This window comes from Heterodontus francisci, chromosome 1, assembly GCF_036365525.1.
Source record: "Heterodontus francisci isolate sHetFra1 chromosome 1, sHetFra1.hap1, whole genome shotgun sequence".
NCBI classification, from domain to species: Eukaryota; Metazoa; Chordata; class Chondrichthyes; order Heterodontiformes; family Heterodontidae; genus Heterodontus; species Heterodontus francisci.
This window is the reverse complement of record NC_090371.1, coordinates 34,508,288-34,524,170: the sequence shown is the minus strand read 5'-3', so window position 1 is coordinate 34,524,170 and position 15,883 is coordinate 34,508,288. Positions and strand designations below refer to the sequence as shown.

General features: G+C 44.8%; 1 protein-coding gene across 3 annotated transcripts in view; it reads right to left on the bottom strand.

The window, feature by feature from the left end:
* The window catches only part of LOC137368716 (receptor-type tyrosine-protein phosphatase alpha-like), a 315,891-nt gene that overhangs the window by 199,123 nt on the left and 100,885 nt on the right, over positions 1 to 15,883 (bottom strand). For 2 of the 3 annotated variants that reach the window (XM_068028891.1, XM_068028908.1), the window contains exon 2: positions 2,382 to 2,452. The exons of the other annotated variant lie outside the window; for it this stretch is intronic. The gene's annotated coding sequence lies outside the window, so the exon portion shown is untranslated. The remainder of the gene's footprint in view (positions 1 to 2,381; positions 2,453 to 15,883) is intronic. 3 annotated transcript variants of the gene reach the window in all.

Genomic DNA, 15,883 nt, shown 5'->3' with positions numbered 1-15,883 from the left:
TGTCAGGGCTGTTACACAGTTGGCTCTCCCCGTGCGCTTCTGTCTTTTTTCTTGCCAACTGCTAAGTCTCTTAGACTCGCCACACTTTAGCCCCGCCTTTATGGCTGTCCGCCAGCTCTGGCGAACGCTGGCAACTGACTCCCACGACTTGTGATCAATGTCTCAGGATTTCATGTCACGTTTGCAGACGTCTTTAAAGCAGAGACATGGACGGCCGGTGGGTCTGATACCAGTGGCGAGCTCGCTGTACAATGTGTCTTTGGGGATCCAGCCATCTTCCATGTGGCCAAGCCATCTCAAGCACCGCTGACTCAGTAGTGTGTATAAGCTGGGGATGTTGGCCGCCTCGAGGACTTCTGTGTTGGAGATACGGTCCTGCCACCTGATGCCAAGTATTCTCCGGAGGCAGCGAAGATGGAATGAATTGAGACATCGCTCTTAGCTGACATACGTTGTCTAGGTCTCGCTGCCATAGAGCAGGGTACTGAGGACACAGGCTTGATACACTCGGACTTTTGTGTTCCGTGTCAGTGCGCCATTTTCCCACACTCTCTTGGCCAGTCTGGACATAGCAGCGGAAGCCTTTCCCATGCGCTTGTTGATTTCTGCATCGAGAGACAGGTTACTGGTGACAGTTGAGCCTAGGTAGGTGAACTCTTGAACCACTTCCAGAGCGTTGTCGCCAATATTGATGGATGGAGCATTTCTGACGTCCTGCCCAATGATGTTCGTTTTCTTGAGGCTAATGGTTAGGCCAAATTCGTTGCAGGCAGCCGCAAACCTGTCGATGAGACTCTGCAGACACTCTTCAGTGTGAGATGTTAATGCAGCGTCAGCAAAGAGGAGTTCCCTGATGAGGACTTTCCGTTCTTTGAACTTCGCTCTTAGACGGGCAAGGTTGAACAACCTGCCCCCTGATCTTGTGTGGAGGAAAATTCCTTCTTCTGAAGACTTGAACGCATGTGAGAGTAGCAGGGAGAAAAAAATCCCAACAAGTGTGGGTGCGAGAACACAGCCCTGTTTCACGCCACGCAGGATAGGAAAGGGGTCTGTTAAGGAGCCACCATGTTGAATTGTGCCTTTCATATTGTCATGGAATGAGGTGATGATACTTAGTAGCTTTTGTGGACATCCAATCTTTTCTAGTAGTCTGAAGAGACCACGTCTGCTGACGAGGTCAAAGGCTTTGGTGAGATCAATGAAAGCAATGCAGAGGGGCATCTGTCGTTCGCGGCATTTCTCCTGTATCTGACGAAGCAAGAACAGCATGTCAACGGTCGATCTCACTGCACGAAAGCCACACTGTGCCTCAGGGTAGACGCGCTCGCCAGCTTCTGGAGCCTGTTTAAAGCGACTCGAGCAAAGACTTTCCCCACTATGCTGAGCAGGGAGATTCCACGGTAGTTATTGCAGTCACCGCGGTCACCTTTGTTTTTATAGAAGGCGATGATATTGGCATCGTGCATGTCCTGAGGTACAGCTCCCTCGTCCCAGCACAGGCAAAGCAGTTCATGTAGTGCTGAGAGTATAGCAGGCTTGGCACTCGATTATTTCAGGGGTAACGCTGTCCTTCCCAGGGGCTTTTTCGCTGGCTAGAGAATCAATGGCATCACTGAGTTCCGATTTTGTTGGCTGTACGTCCAGCTCATCCATGACTGGTAGAGGCTGGGCTGCATTGAGGGCAGTCTCAGTGACATCATTCTCCCTGGAGTACAGTTCTAGGTAGTGCTCAACCCAGCGGTCCATATGCTTGCGTTGGTCAGTGATTATGTCCCCTGATTTAGATTTGAGGGGGGCGATCTTCTTGATGGTTGGTCCAAAAGCTCTCTTAATGCCATCATACATTCCTCTGATGTTTCCGGTGTCTGAGGCCAGCTGAATATGACTGCATAGGTGTTGCCAGTAGTCATTTGCGCAGCTTTCTTTGTGCAGTGCTGCTGGCTGCTTTAAGTGCTACGGATGTTAACTCGCTGGGGGCTTTCTGTAGTTCAATAGTGCAATGCGCTTAGCGGCTATGACAGGTTCCAGCTCTTCAATATGAGATTGAAACCAGTCTGCATTCCTCTTCGCACGTTTGCCGTAGGTGGTCAAAGCTGACTCATAGATGGCGTCTCTGATGTGGGCCCAATTGGTCTCAGCATTCCCTGTGGGAGTGTTTTGAAGGGCTGTTACAAGTGAATTTAGAAATTTTTGTAACAGCTGTGCACCGGCAAGAAGCAGAAGCTTTAATACTTAGCATCTAAACTAGATTTGAACCCAAGTCCCAATAGTAAATTAATATTTACCCCAACATGCCATCCGTTTCCTCATTACATGTACTTCATATTTAAAAAGGTACCAGAATGCCTATATTTTCCTACCTCCTCAAATAGGTTTCCTACCTTAGTCACAGCAAATGCATCAACCTTTAGGGCTTACTACATTTGGGATCCATAAAAGATAGTGATGATACCTAAAATTTAAAAAAAAGAATTTATAACCACTTTTAATGTTCCAACGATATTTAGTAATGTAAACTATCGCATAAATTAAAGGAGCGCATAAGAGAAAAACGTCACAGAGCTTCACGAAAATCAGAAAAAAATGGGCTTAGCAAAAAGTAGAAAAATAAATGCAATATATTTTGAGTAACAAAATGTAATATTTTAAAAATCATAGAATCTTACAGCACAGAAGGCCATTCAGTCCATCAAGCTTATGCTGGCTCTTATATCATCTCAATCTCAATTCCAGCTTCTCTAGCCACTCCACATAACTGAAGTCTGTCATCCCTATGCTAGTAAATCTCCTCTGCATTCTCTCCAAGGCATTCTTTTTTTCTTTAATTCATTCGGGGGATGTGGGTGTCGCTGGCCATGCCAGCATTTATTGCCCATCCCTAATTGCCATTGAGAAGGTGATGGTGAGCTGCCTTCTTGAACTGCTGCAGTCCTTGGGGTGTAGGTACATCAACAGCGCTGTTAGGAAGGGAGTTCCAGGATTTTGACCCAGCGACAGTGAATGAACAGTGATATAGTTCCAGGTCAGGATGGTGTGTGACTTGGAGGGGAATTTGCAGGTGGTGGTGTTCACATGCATCTGCTGCCCTTGTCCTTCTAGGTGATAGAGCTCACGGGTTTGGAAGGTGCTGTCGAAGGAGCCTTGGTGAGTTGTTGCAGTGCATCTGGTAGATGATACACAGAGCTGCCACTGGGTGTCGGTGATGCAGGGAGTGTATGTACATGGATGGGGTGCCAATCAAGTGGGCTGCTTTGTCTGCTTGGTGCCGAGCTTCGAGTGTTGTTGGTGCTGCACCCATCCAGGCAAGTGCAGAGTATTCCATCGCACTCCTGACTTGTGCCTTGCAGATGGTGGAGAGGCAATGGGGAGTCAGAAGGTGAGTTACTCGCCACAGAATTCCTAGATATTCCAGATATACTACTTAAGGAAATTACGTCAGGGTGGGAAGCAAACACCCTACTATTCCCGATCTAGATTATCAACTTGGATTCTGAACTCAATGCAAACTGGCCAATTTCCAAGACAATGAACTAGGGAGGAGCAGTTCTGCAGAACACACCCAGAAACCTACATTTGAGTTTAATCAATCAGTGGCACACGTAATTCAATTCAGAGGGGCTCAAGGGACTGCATAAGGGCAAGGAGGAGCAGGAGAGTGAACTGGGAGTTATGAATACTGCAGGTGATATGGAAATAGTGGAAAAAAGTGGATAAGGATCTGGAGGTGTCAATGAATTCTACATTTAACATATCATCTCACTTGAGCAGCAAACAAAAAGTTCTAATTTCTTTTGCTGGACCAGCAGAGTCTCAGAAGATGCCACGCTAAAATTTTACAAAATCCTCGTCAGATACCATCTTAAACAGTGTTTAGGCTCAGCCATGAAGACTAAAGAAAAAAAAATCAAGCCATATGGGCAGTAGACAGAAGTGTCACAATACCCATCGCTGCTGACGCTCAGGGACTGAATTATAAGGGAAGCCCAAAACAATAAAGCGTTTCCACGACTATACATGACTAAATGGCATATGAGATAAAACTATTAGAACAAGGGAGCTTAGTACAATGTTAATGAAAGGACAATTTAGGATAATATCAGAATGAACCTCTTCAAGCAAAGAAAGGCAAGTACCAAGTCATTTTTCAGGTATAGTAGCAGAGGATTCATTCGAGAGATATTAAATAATTTACTACCATTGGGATGAAAGTGGCCTTTTCTCCTAACTTGCTCTTTATTAAAAAAAATGCATGTTCCACTGGTTTTATGAACCCTTCATAAACTTGCAACCTTCAAATCAGCTTACATCAAAGTCTACTCATTCCTCAAAAAGAATAAACCCAACCTTTCTTCATGTTCTCTCTAATTTAGATTTCCAATACTTGGAAATGACCTTGGTTGCTTACTCCTGTAACCAAACAGTAAACAGTACTCGAAAGAGAGTTGATCTTACACAGCAACAATATACCATGGTCTAATTTAGATTTTACTTCACTGCAGAACAAGTAAACAACAGTTTCAAAGATTTGAAAAACAGATGCAACCACAGTATTTGATGAAAGATCACAGAACTGAAACGTTACCTCTGCTTCTCTCTCCACAGATGCTGCCAAACCTGTGCATTTCCAGCACTTTACTTAGTTTTTAATTTCAGATATCCAGCATCTGCAGTATTTTGCTTTTATTATAGCTTATCGTTGTGCAGCTTCCTCATTTTTGTCCAGCAGTTGTGATGGGTATCCAGAGTGATTGCTGAGAATCTGGACCTAAGCAAAATGTGACAGACCTGCCACTTTATGCTTGACCTTTGCCATGATGTGCCGGATTGAAGCTACTCATTATTGGTTGGACTTGCACTCTGTTTCTCGGCAAAATGGTACAACAAAAGCAAAGATTAAATTATGTAGGACTATGCCATGCGAATATGGGTACTGAAATCATATGTTCACCTCGGGACTTACTGCTCATGTTTTAATTTAATCAAAACTGCAATTACTCACATATGGCTAGTCATCAATATATTGGACAACACTGGTGTAGTATAACGTGTTAAGGACTTTGCAGCAGAAAAACTAATGTGCTGCAACTAATTGTGCCTTGGAACAATTGGGGTCAGCACCTTAAGTTTCCTGCTAACAAAGTAAGCAGAAATGTAGCACCTATATGGCCTTCGTTAAACTAATTAAGATTTGGTAATCAGTTGAATGACACCTCGGAAAGGATTCATATGATGGAGTTAATCCTTTTTTTTGTCACTAATATTTTAGTACAAATAAAGGGAATTAGTAAAAATACAAGTTATTAAACTGTGCTTTTCCCCACTTCTTTGGGCCTCCTTATCTCGAGAGACAATGGATACGCGCCTGGAGGTGGTCAGTGGTTTGTGAAGCAGCGCCTGGAGTGGCTATAAAGGCCAATTCTGGAGTAACAGGCTCTTCCACAGGTGCTGCAGAGAAATTTGTTTGTTGGGGCTGTTGCACAGTTGGCTCTCCCCTTGCGCCTCTGTCTTTTTTCCTGCCAACTACTAAGTCTCTTCGACTCGCCACAATTTAGCCCTGTCTTTATGGCTGCCCGCCAGCCAACACCAACACAGAAGAGATGGGGGGTTTCCCAGAAGCTTCAAAACGATTCAACATCATGACCTAACAGAGGGGTGGGCGATGGCCTCCTCCCCACCGTAGCCCCTCAATGACAACATGCGGAGGCAGTGAGACTCCAGGTGTGCAGGAAGGATGTGACGTGGAGGGCATTTCTCATCACCAGCCAAGTTACGTCTCGGTGCTTGTTTCAAAGTTCTGGTGATGAGGCATTCTTCCAAATGAGTTTGACAGTCTGCTCAGGGAACCATCTCCTTTTACCATAGGACCTCGAGGACGTTAGGTGCAGACCACTGCCTGAGAGACCTGTGGTCAAGTGTTTTTCCATACAAACTTTTCCATAAGGGACAGGTGGTTCGGTGTAGTCCAACTAGCCAAAAGACTTGCAGGTTGATAGGTAAATTGGCCATTATAAATTGCCCCTAGTATAGGTAGGTGGTAGGGGAATATAGGGACAGGTGATGATGTGGTAGGAATATGGGATTAGTGTAGGATTAGTATAAATGGGCGGTTAATGGTCGGCATAGACTCGGTGGGCCGAAGGGCCTGTTTCAGTGCTGTATCTCTAAATCAAAATCAAACTGAATGGAGCGTTCCATGGTAATGTGGCCAGACCCATCCTTTACAACACCAGGGACAGACAGAACCTCAGAACGTAGCGACACTCGGAGTTTGTGTACCAAGGGTCTATACACAGCTTGATACAACCACAAAGAAAGGTGGCCATCAGGATGCGGACAGCGTTAGGCATGTGCTTTTGCCCTTTATCTTGAGGTTTGTATAGTCTGGAAGGAGATGCAGTGGTTTTTGTCAAGGTTCATCTCAAGCTGCTCTGCAACCGAGGACTCAGTGCTCTGTGGGCTATTCCCAAGGACACACATCGAGATAAATATCAAACTGCTGCTGGAGGACCATCAAATCAGTGAAAGATGCTCCTTGGTCTGCCTGAAACTTGCTGATCTTCCAATGTGAGGAGCTGTCCACAACCGAGTGTTTCAGACTGACACATCCTAAGGTCCAGGACTATGTGCTGAAAGATGCACTAAAGCTTGGGGCAGCCGCTGCAAAGGCTCAATGGGGAAAGGCCACTGTCTAAGGCCCTACAGCCAGTGTACCAAGGGTTTGGAAATCATATAAAATCCCTCATGCTGTATGCACCAGAGAGAATGTCTGACGTGAAATGTAAATATACATTGTAAATATAACCTGTAATGGCAAGTGTAGCGAAACACCTCATGTGCTATATTCAAAGCAATTGATCTGCATTACACTCTATCCAATGTCAAATTTGAACTGTTATGTAAGTACTTTTAACAAGTTAAAAGGGCGGCATAGTGGCGCAGTGGTTAGCACTGCAGTCTCACAGCTCCAGGGACCCGGGTTCAATTCCGGGTACTGCCTGTGTGGAGTTTGCAAGTTCTCCCTGTGTCTGCGTGGGTTTTCTCCGGGTGCTCCGGTTTCCTCCCACAAGCCAAAAGACTTGCAGGTTGATAGGTAAATTGGCCATTATAAATTGTCACTAGTATAGGTAGGTGGTAGGGAAAATATAGGGACAGGTGGGGATGTTTGGTAGGAATACGGGATTAGTGTAGGATTAGTATAAATGGGTGGTTGATGTTCGGCACAGACTCGGTGGGCCGAAGGGCCTGTTTCAGTGCTGTATCTCTAATCTAAAAGTTTTGTGAATAATATATATTTTTAGAAAGAAAAACCTAGCTGAGGGGTGATGACACTTTTCCCCTTAATGAAGCCTCCTCACCCAGCTATTATCTTCCGCCACTTTCTTCATCGAGACAGTCAGTGGCTGTCTGGCACTTAACACCACATCATACCTTGGCTTGACCCTTTACTCCTCTACAACCCTCATTCAAAATCAAAATTTTCTACTGCCTTTACAAGTACTATAAAAATTCTTACCCAGCTATCTTCACTTCGTTCCTCCCTCAGCATCTGTACAGAATGGCTTCTCAACCTAAGTGATTTAAATCTCCATCTTAACTCAACATGTTCTCTCTCCTCAGTTCACTACCCTCTTATCCTCCTTAAATCTCTCCCTCCAAATAAACCCAACTCATTTTACAGCCACCTTCTTGAACTTGCTATTTCCATATCAATCACAGATCACAAAGAACAGTACAGCACAGGAACAGGCCATTTGGCCCTCCAAGCCTGCGCCGATCTTGATGCCTGCCTAAACTAAAACCTTCTGCACTTCCGAGGTCCATATCCCTCTATTCCCATCCTATTCATGTATTTGTCAAGATGCCTCTTAAACGTCTCTATGGTACCTGCTTCCACCGCCTCCCCTGGAGGCAAGTTCCAGGCACTCACCACCCTCTGTGTAAAGAACTTGCCTCGCACATCCCCTCTAAACTTTGCCTCTCGCACCTTAAACCTATGTCCCCTAGTAACTGACTCTTCCACCCTGGGAAAAAGCTTCTGACTATCCACTCTGTCCATGCCGCTCATAACTTTGTAAACCTCAATCATGTCACCCCTCCACCTCCGTCGTTCCAGTGAAAACAATCCGAGTTTATCCAACCTCCCCTCATAGCTAATGCCCTCCAGACCAGGCAACATCCTGGTAAACCTCCTCTGTACCCTCTCCAAACCCTCCACGTCCTTCTGGTAGTGTGGCGACCAGAATTGCACGCAATATTCTAAGCGTGGCCTAACTAAAGTTCTGTACAGCTGCAGCATGACTTGCCTATTTTTATACTCTATGCCCCGACCGATGAAGGCAAGCATGCCGTATGCCTTCTTGACTACCTTATCCACCTGCGTTGCCACTTTCAGTGACCTGTGGACCTGTACGCCCAGACCTCGCTGCCTGTCAATACTCCTAAGGGTTCTGCCATTTACTGTATACTTCCCACCTGCATTCGACCTTCCAAAATACATCAATGATTACTTCCTTGTATCACTCCTCACCCACATACCCCTTCCATGCCCCAACCCAACCTCCCCTTCCGTATCTGCCCTTTTAAAAAAAAAACAATTCCTCAATTCACTTACAACTGCACTTTCAAAATCCCAACTGTCTTGCGCTTTGCCTTCCATTCACCACAACATTTCTGCAGCTACTGATTTGTTCAACTGCACCCTCACCACCATCTTCAATGCCCTAGTCCTCAATAAAACCAACACTTCCTCGACCATTACTCTCTGTCTCTCTCATCCTGACCATTCCCCTGGTATGGCCCTCATTTCTGCTCCCTTAAGTTAAAGGGACTCATCCTTGAAAGGATATGGCAGACAACTGGTTTAGCCATCCTCCGCCAGATTTGGCTGCAACAGCCAAAGCACCATGGGGTCATGATCTCTTATCCTAAAACTGCTCATCCTGGAATGCAAAGATAAACCCCAGCTTCTTTTCTCTACTGCAAATCGTCTTCTAAAGCCCGATCTCCACCCTCCAACAATATGTGTGAGGAGCTCATGGACTTTTGTTATTAAGATCAAATCCAATTGCATCAGCTGCCTCTGTTGTACCTCTTCCTTCCACTCACCCACTGGGTCAAACATCCTTGAAAGTTACCCCTCTAGTTTCTCTCCTATCTCCCCTCATGCCCTCTCTCAGCTCATCTTGTCCATGAGGACTGGAGAATTGCAAACCTTAACACCCTTGTTCAAAAAAAAAGTAGCGAAGATAAGCCCAGCAACTACAGGCCGGTCAGTTTAACTTTGGTGGTGATAAAATTTCTAGAAAAAAAATTAGGACAAAATCAATAGTCACATTGATAAATGTGAGTTATTTAAGGAAAGTCAGCATGGATTTAAGGGAAAATCATGTTTAACTAACTTGCTGGAGTATTTTGAGGAGGTAACAGAGAAGATTGGTGAGAGCAATGCTGTTGATGTGGTGTACATGAACTTTCAAAAGGCATTTGATACAGTGCCACACAACAGACTTGTGAGCAAACTTGCAGCTCATGGAATAAAAGGGACAGTAGCAACATGGATATGAAATTGGCTGAGTGACAGGAAACAAAGAGTAGTGAATAATGGATGTTTTTCGAGCTGGAGGAAGGTTTGTAGTGGAGTTCCCCAGGGATGAGTGTTGGGATCCTTGCTTTTCCTGATATATATTCATGACCTAGACCTTGGTGCACAGGGCACAATTTCAAAGTTTGCAGATGATACGAAACTTGGAAGCATTGTGAACTGTGAGGAGGATAGTGTAGAACTTCAAAAGGACATGGAAAAGTTGGTGGAATAAGCAGACAGGTGGCAGATGAAGTTCAATGCAGAGAAATGTGAAGTGATTCATTTTGGTAGGAAGAACATGGAGAGACAATATAGAATAAAGGGTACAATTCTAAAGGGGGTGCAGGAGGAGAGGAACCTGGGTGTATATGTGCACAAGTCATTGAAGGTGGCAGGACAGGTTGACAGCGCGGTTAATAAAGCATGCAGTTTATTAATAGGGGCATAGAGTGCAAGAGCAAGGAAGTTATGTTGAACTTGTACAAGACACTAGTTCGGCCTCAGCTGGAATACCGCGTCAGTTCTAGATAACACACTTTAGGAAAGACGGGAGGGTATTGGAGAGACTACAGAAAAAATTCACGAGAATGGTTTCAGGGAAGAGGAATTTCAGTTGTGAAGATAGATTGGAGAAGTTATGACTGTTTTCCTTGGAGAAAAGAAAGCTGAGAGGAGATTTGATGGAGGTATTCAAAATCATGAGGGGTCTGGACAGAGTAGATAGAGAGAAACTGTTAGCACTCGTGAAAGGATTGAGAGTGAGAGGGCAGGGATTTAAAGTATGTTAAGAGAAGCAAAAGTGACATGAGGAGAAAATTTTTCACGTAACTGTTGAAGTCTGGAATGCACTGCCTGAGAACGTGGTGGAGGGAGGTTCAATTGAGGTATTCAGAAGGGAACTTGGCAGTTATCTGAAAAGGAAGAATGTGCAGGGTTATGGGGAGAAGGCAGGGGAATGGAACTGAGGGAATTGCTCTTTCAGAGAGCCAGTACGGACATGGGCCGAATGGCCTCCTTCTGCACTGTAGCTATTCTGTGAGATCCACTTCCTGCTCCCTCCATTCTACTCCGACTAAACTGATGGCTCCCCAATTTCACCTTCTGGTCCCCATATTAATGGATACTGTTAACGGTTCTCTCTCCTGTAAATCTGCTGTCATCACTATCTCCTCAAAACACCAACTCTGAACTCGACTGTCCTTGCAAACTACCGCCCCATCTGCAATCTCCCTTTCTTCTCATTAGTCCTTGAACATGTTGTCACCTCCCAAATCCATGGCAGAACTTACCCAGAAATCCATGTTTGAATCCCTCCAATCATTCCCATGCTACAGTACCATGCTACGGTACCAAAATGGCTCTTATCAAAGTCACAAATTACATCCTATGTCACGGTGACAAAGGTAAACTATCTCACCTTGCTTTGTTTGACACAGTTGACCATTCCATCCTCCTGCATCTCTCCACTGTCACCCAGCTGGCTGGGGCAGCTTTCGCCTGGTTCCATTCTTATCTGTCTAATCGGAGCCAGAGTATCACTTGCAATGGCTTCTCATTCTGCTCCCGTAACATAACCTCTTGTGTCACCCAAGAATCTATACTGTCCCTTGGTGACATCATCCAAAAAAACTGCATTAGTTTTCACACGTATGCTGATGACACCCAGCTCTACCACACCATCACCTCTCTCAATTCCTCCGCTGTTGCTCAATTATCAGACTGCTTATCCAACATCTAGTACACAACCAGCATAAATTTCCTCCCAATTAAATACTGGAAAGACAGAAGGCATGGCTTTCAGACACTGCTTCAAACTCCACTTCCTAGCTATCAACTCTACCCTTCTCCTGGCAACTGTCCAAGACTAAACCTTGGTGTAATATGACCCCAAAGTGAGCATCCAACCTCATAGTCGCGCCATCACCAAGACTGCCTATTTCCACCTAAGTAACATCGCCCGAATTTGCCCTGTCTCAACTGTTGATTAAATCCTCTTTCATGCCTTGGTTACCTCTAGACTTGACTATTCCAATGCTTTCCTGGCTGGTCTTCCACATTCTACCCTCTGTAAACTTGAGGTCATCCAAAACTCTGTCTCCCTAACTCGCACCAAGTCCCATTCACTCATCACCCCTGTGCTGCCTGACCTATATTAGCTCCCGGTCGAGCAACGTCTTGATTTTAGAATTCTTATCCTTGTTTTCAAATCTCTCCATGGCCTCACTCCTCTCTATCTCTATAATCTCCTCCAGCCCCATAACTCTCAGAGATCTATGTGCTCATCTAATTCTGCCCTTTTGAGCATCAAGATTTTAATCACTCCACCACTGGTGACCAGTTGCCTCGGCTTCACTTCCCAAACCCCATGCATTGGGAGTATGAGCGGAGACTTTTTGAGCAGTTGCAAGGGGTTTGGGGAGGGCACGAAAATGAGTCACCTCGCCTGTCTGTACCCTGGGAAGAGGGAGTCGGCACCTCACCTGACCATAATTTTTCTCATGCAGTTAGCCAACACAATCATTTTTACAAACTTGTCATGCATCTCATCCTGTTTTAAAAAATTCTCATTTCCACTACCCACCTCCATCCCAGTTAAAAATGGCACCGAAAACTAAACGCACCCATATGGACGACACTCACATATCTCAAAGTTTAATTTAATGCAATAAAGGGAATTGGGACTTTTTTGTAATGTTCTAAAAAAAAAATTGGCGATTATCAACCAGTTTCCTAAAATGGCGCTGATTACGAAACCGAGCATTGCCCACTATATAAACCCACCAACAGACACACAGCCCTTATTGTGAATTCCATTCGAATGTTAAGGTACAGAGAAATTTAACAATTTCTGATCCATTTGATAGAACCCACCTAAAATGAAGGGGGGAGGTCCTGAAACAGACGACTCCTTAAACCGACCAAAAGAGTGAAGACAGACAAAAACTGTATATTATTAGTGGCATGTACAAGTACCCAATATCAGCCAAAGACGTTTGGTAGTACAGAACTTGAGAATTGCTGAAAATAGAGACATGTTGTAGAAACTTTTCATCTTGCACTCACTTTGACTTTTTCTGGACTTTCGTAGTTCTTCCCATGAAATTATTCCAAGTGACAGCCTGCTTTTGCTACAGAGAATTAGGTACACATTCACAGATAGGTAGAACCCTATGAGCAGTCAGTCAAAAATATTGACGGGTGATATAAATGTCCCCGCTTCAATACACAATAGCAAAATTACTGGTCTTCAAAAGAATTCTCAAATTCTACTCCATAAATGTTAATAAGTGGGAAATAGAAAATTAGAGTGGAATTTACAACACAGCTAACTATCCCATTCTGAATCAAAGTAATCGGATCATCTGCCACTGTTAGGTTCAACTAAAAAAACGTTAGCTAAATCTACTTGAGGTTTACATAAATTGTGCTACATCGGCCTGCACAGAATCTAATTATTTCATGCTGATGACTGTTATTTGTATCTTCTCTGCCATTTGAAAAATAAACTGGATTCATGGATGAAGACATTCATCCCTGCCAGCCACAACATCCACAACCAGTCTGCTAGATTTTCCAAACGGAGTGACTCAAAACCTTCCCTGTCCAACTGCAGTACAACGGCTAGATTTTCCAATGTTTTTTCGTTATACTTATTTTAAGTACGCAAGCATTTCCACTACCAATATTTGGCATATCAATATTGCTGCAGCCTTTGCAATTAAACAATTTTTCATACTGGGTAAAGCAAATATCATCAAATTGGTTAGTGGTGACTAAAACTTACCGACCATACACCTCCCTTTTATGCACATTGAATAAATTGTATATTAAATTTTTTGTAAAGTAAAAAAATATAAATGTTTAAAGCTTAAACTTAAAAATTTATATTTTCTGGCAACAGCACAAGATCAACTTACAGACCAGATTTCAAATACTACTCCACAAAGGTCTCTCTTAAAAAGTGAGTGTACTGGACCTCCTGGGGTTCTTCAGGAGACAAACTATTCTCTGTGCCATTTGAACATAACGTCGCAGAGCTCAAACAGCAGCATGAGCTAAGAGAATAGTGAGAAGAAAAAAGCTGCACAGAACAGAATACTGTGAATGTTTAGATGGGTAGGGCAGTAAAGCAAATGTGAGAAGCAGGGTAAGAAAGCAAATCAGCTGGATTTGTGAAATGTAGGTCAAGTCTGACTAATTATTCAATTTTGAAGCAGTCAATTGAATGATGGATAGGGGACGATTATGAATATTGTCAACGTAATCTACCAGAAGACATTTTCAAGTTAATCGGGTAGATATAGAAAAACTATTTCCACTGGTGGGCAAATCAGAACCAGGTCGTTTGAGTGAAATTACTAAGCACTTTTTCCACAAAAAGGGTAATAGATATCTGGAACACTCCACTTCAAAGAATTTGCAAATGATGAGTTAATTGAAATTTTAAAGACCAAGGTCGATTTTTTTTTTTATTAGATAAGGCCATTAAAGGACTTGGAGGAAAAGGAGGTAAAATTATCGACCTAGGCACCGGAAATGACAACGGCAAACCCAGCCCTGTCGACCCTGCAAAGTCCTCCTTACTAACATCTGGGGGCCAAAGTTGGGAGAGCAGTCCCACAGACTCGTCATGCAACAGCCTGACATAGCCATACTCACAGAATCATACCTTACAGACAATGTCCCAGACACTGCAATCACTATCCCTGGGTATGTCCTGTCCCACTGGCAGGACAGACCCACCAGAGGTGGTGGCACAGTGGTATACAGTAGGGAGGGAGTTGCCCTGGGAGTCCTCAACATCGACTCCGGACCCCATGAAGTCTCATGGCATCAGGTCAAACATGGGCAAGGTAACCTCTTACTGATTACCACCTACCACCCTCCCTCAGCTGATGACTCAGTACTCCACCATGTTGAACACCACTTGGAGGAAGCACTGAGGGTGGCAAGGGCACAAAATGTACTCTGGGTGGGGGACTTCAATGTCCATCACCCAGAGTGGCTCGGTAGCATCACTACTGACTGAGCTGGCCAAGTCCTAAAGGAAATAGCTGCTAGACTGGGTCTGCGGCAGGTGGTGGGGGAACCAACACGAGGGGAAAAACATACTTGACCTCGTCCTCACCAATCTGCCTGCTGCAGATGCTTTTGTCCATGACTGTATTGGTAGGAGTGACCACCGCACAGTCCTTGTGGAGACGAAGTCCCGCCTTCACATTGAGGATACTGTCCATCGTGTTGTGTGGCACTATCACTGTGCTAAATGGGATAGATTTCGAACAGATCTAGCAGTGCAAAACTGGGCATCCATGAGGCGCTGTGGGCCATCAGCAGCAGCAGAATTGTACTCAACCACAATCTGTAACCTCACGGCCCGGCATATCCTCCGCTCTACCATTACCATCAAGCCAGGAGACCAACCCTGGTTCAATGAAGCGTGCAGGAGGGTATGCCAGGAGCAGCACCAGGCATACCTCAAAATAAGGTGTCAACCTGGTGAAGCTACAACACAGGACTATCTGCGTTCCAAACTGCATAAGCAGCATGCGATAGACAGAGCTAAGCGATCCCATAACCAACGGATCAGATCTAAGCTCTGCAGTCCTGCCACATCCAGCCGTGAATGGTGGTGGACAATTAAACAACTAACTGGAGGAGCTGGCTCCACAAATCTCCCCATCCTCAATGATGGGGGAGTCCAGCACATCAGTGCAAAAGATAAGGCTGAAGCATTGGCAACAATCTTCAGCAGAAGTGCCGAGCTGATGATCCATCGCGGCCTCCTCCTGAAGTCGCCAGCATCACAGATGCCAGACTTCAGCCAATTCGATTCACTCCGCGTGATATCAAGAAACGACTGAAGGCACTGGATACAGCAAAAGCTATGGGCCCTGACAATATTCCGGCAATAGTACTGAAGACCTGTGCTCCAGAACTTACCACACCCCTTGCCAAGCTGTTCCAGTACAGCTACAACACTGGCATCTACCCTGCAATGTGGAAAATTGCCCAGGTGTGTCCTGTACACAAAAAGCAGGACAAATCCAACCCGGCCAATTACCGCCCCATCAGTCTACTCTCTATCATCAGTAAAGTGATGGAAGGTGTCATCAAGCGGCACTTGCTTAGCAATAACCTGCTCAGTGACGCTCAGTTTGGGTTCCGCCAGGGCCACTCAGCTCCTGACCTCATTACAGCATTGGTTCAAACATGGACAAAAGGTCTGAACTGAAGAGGCGAGGTGAAGTGAGAGTGACTGCCCTTGACATCAAGGCAGCATTTGACCGAGTGTGGCAT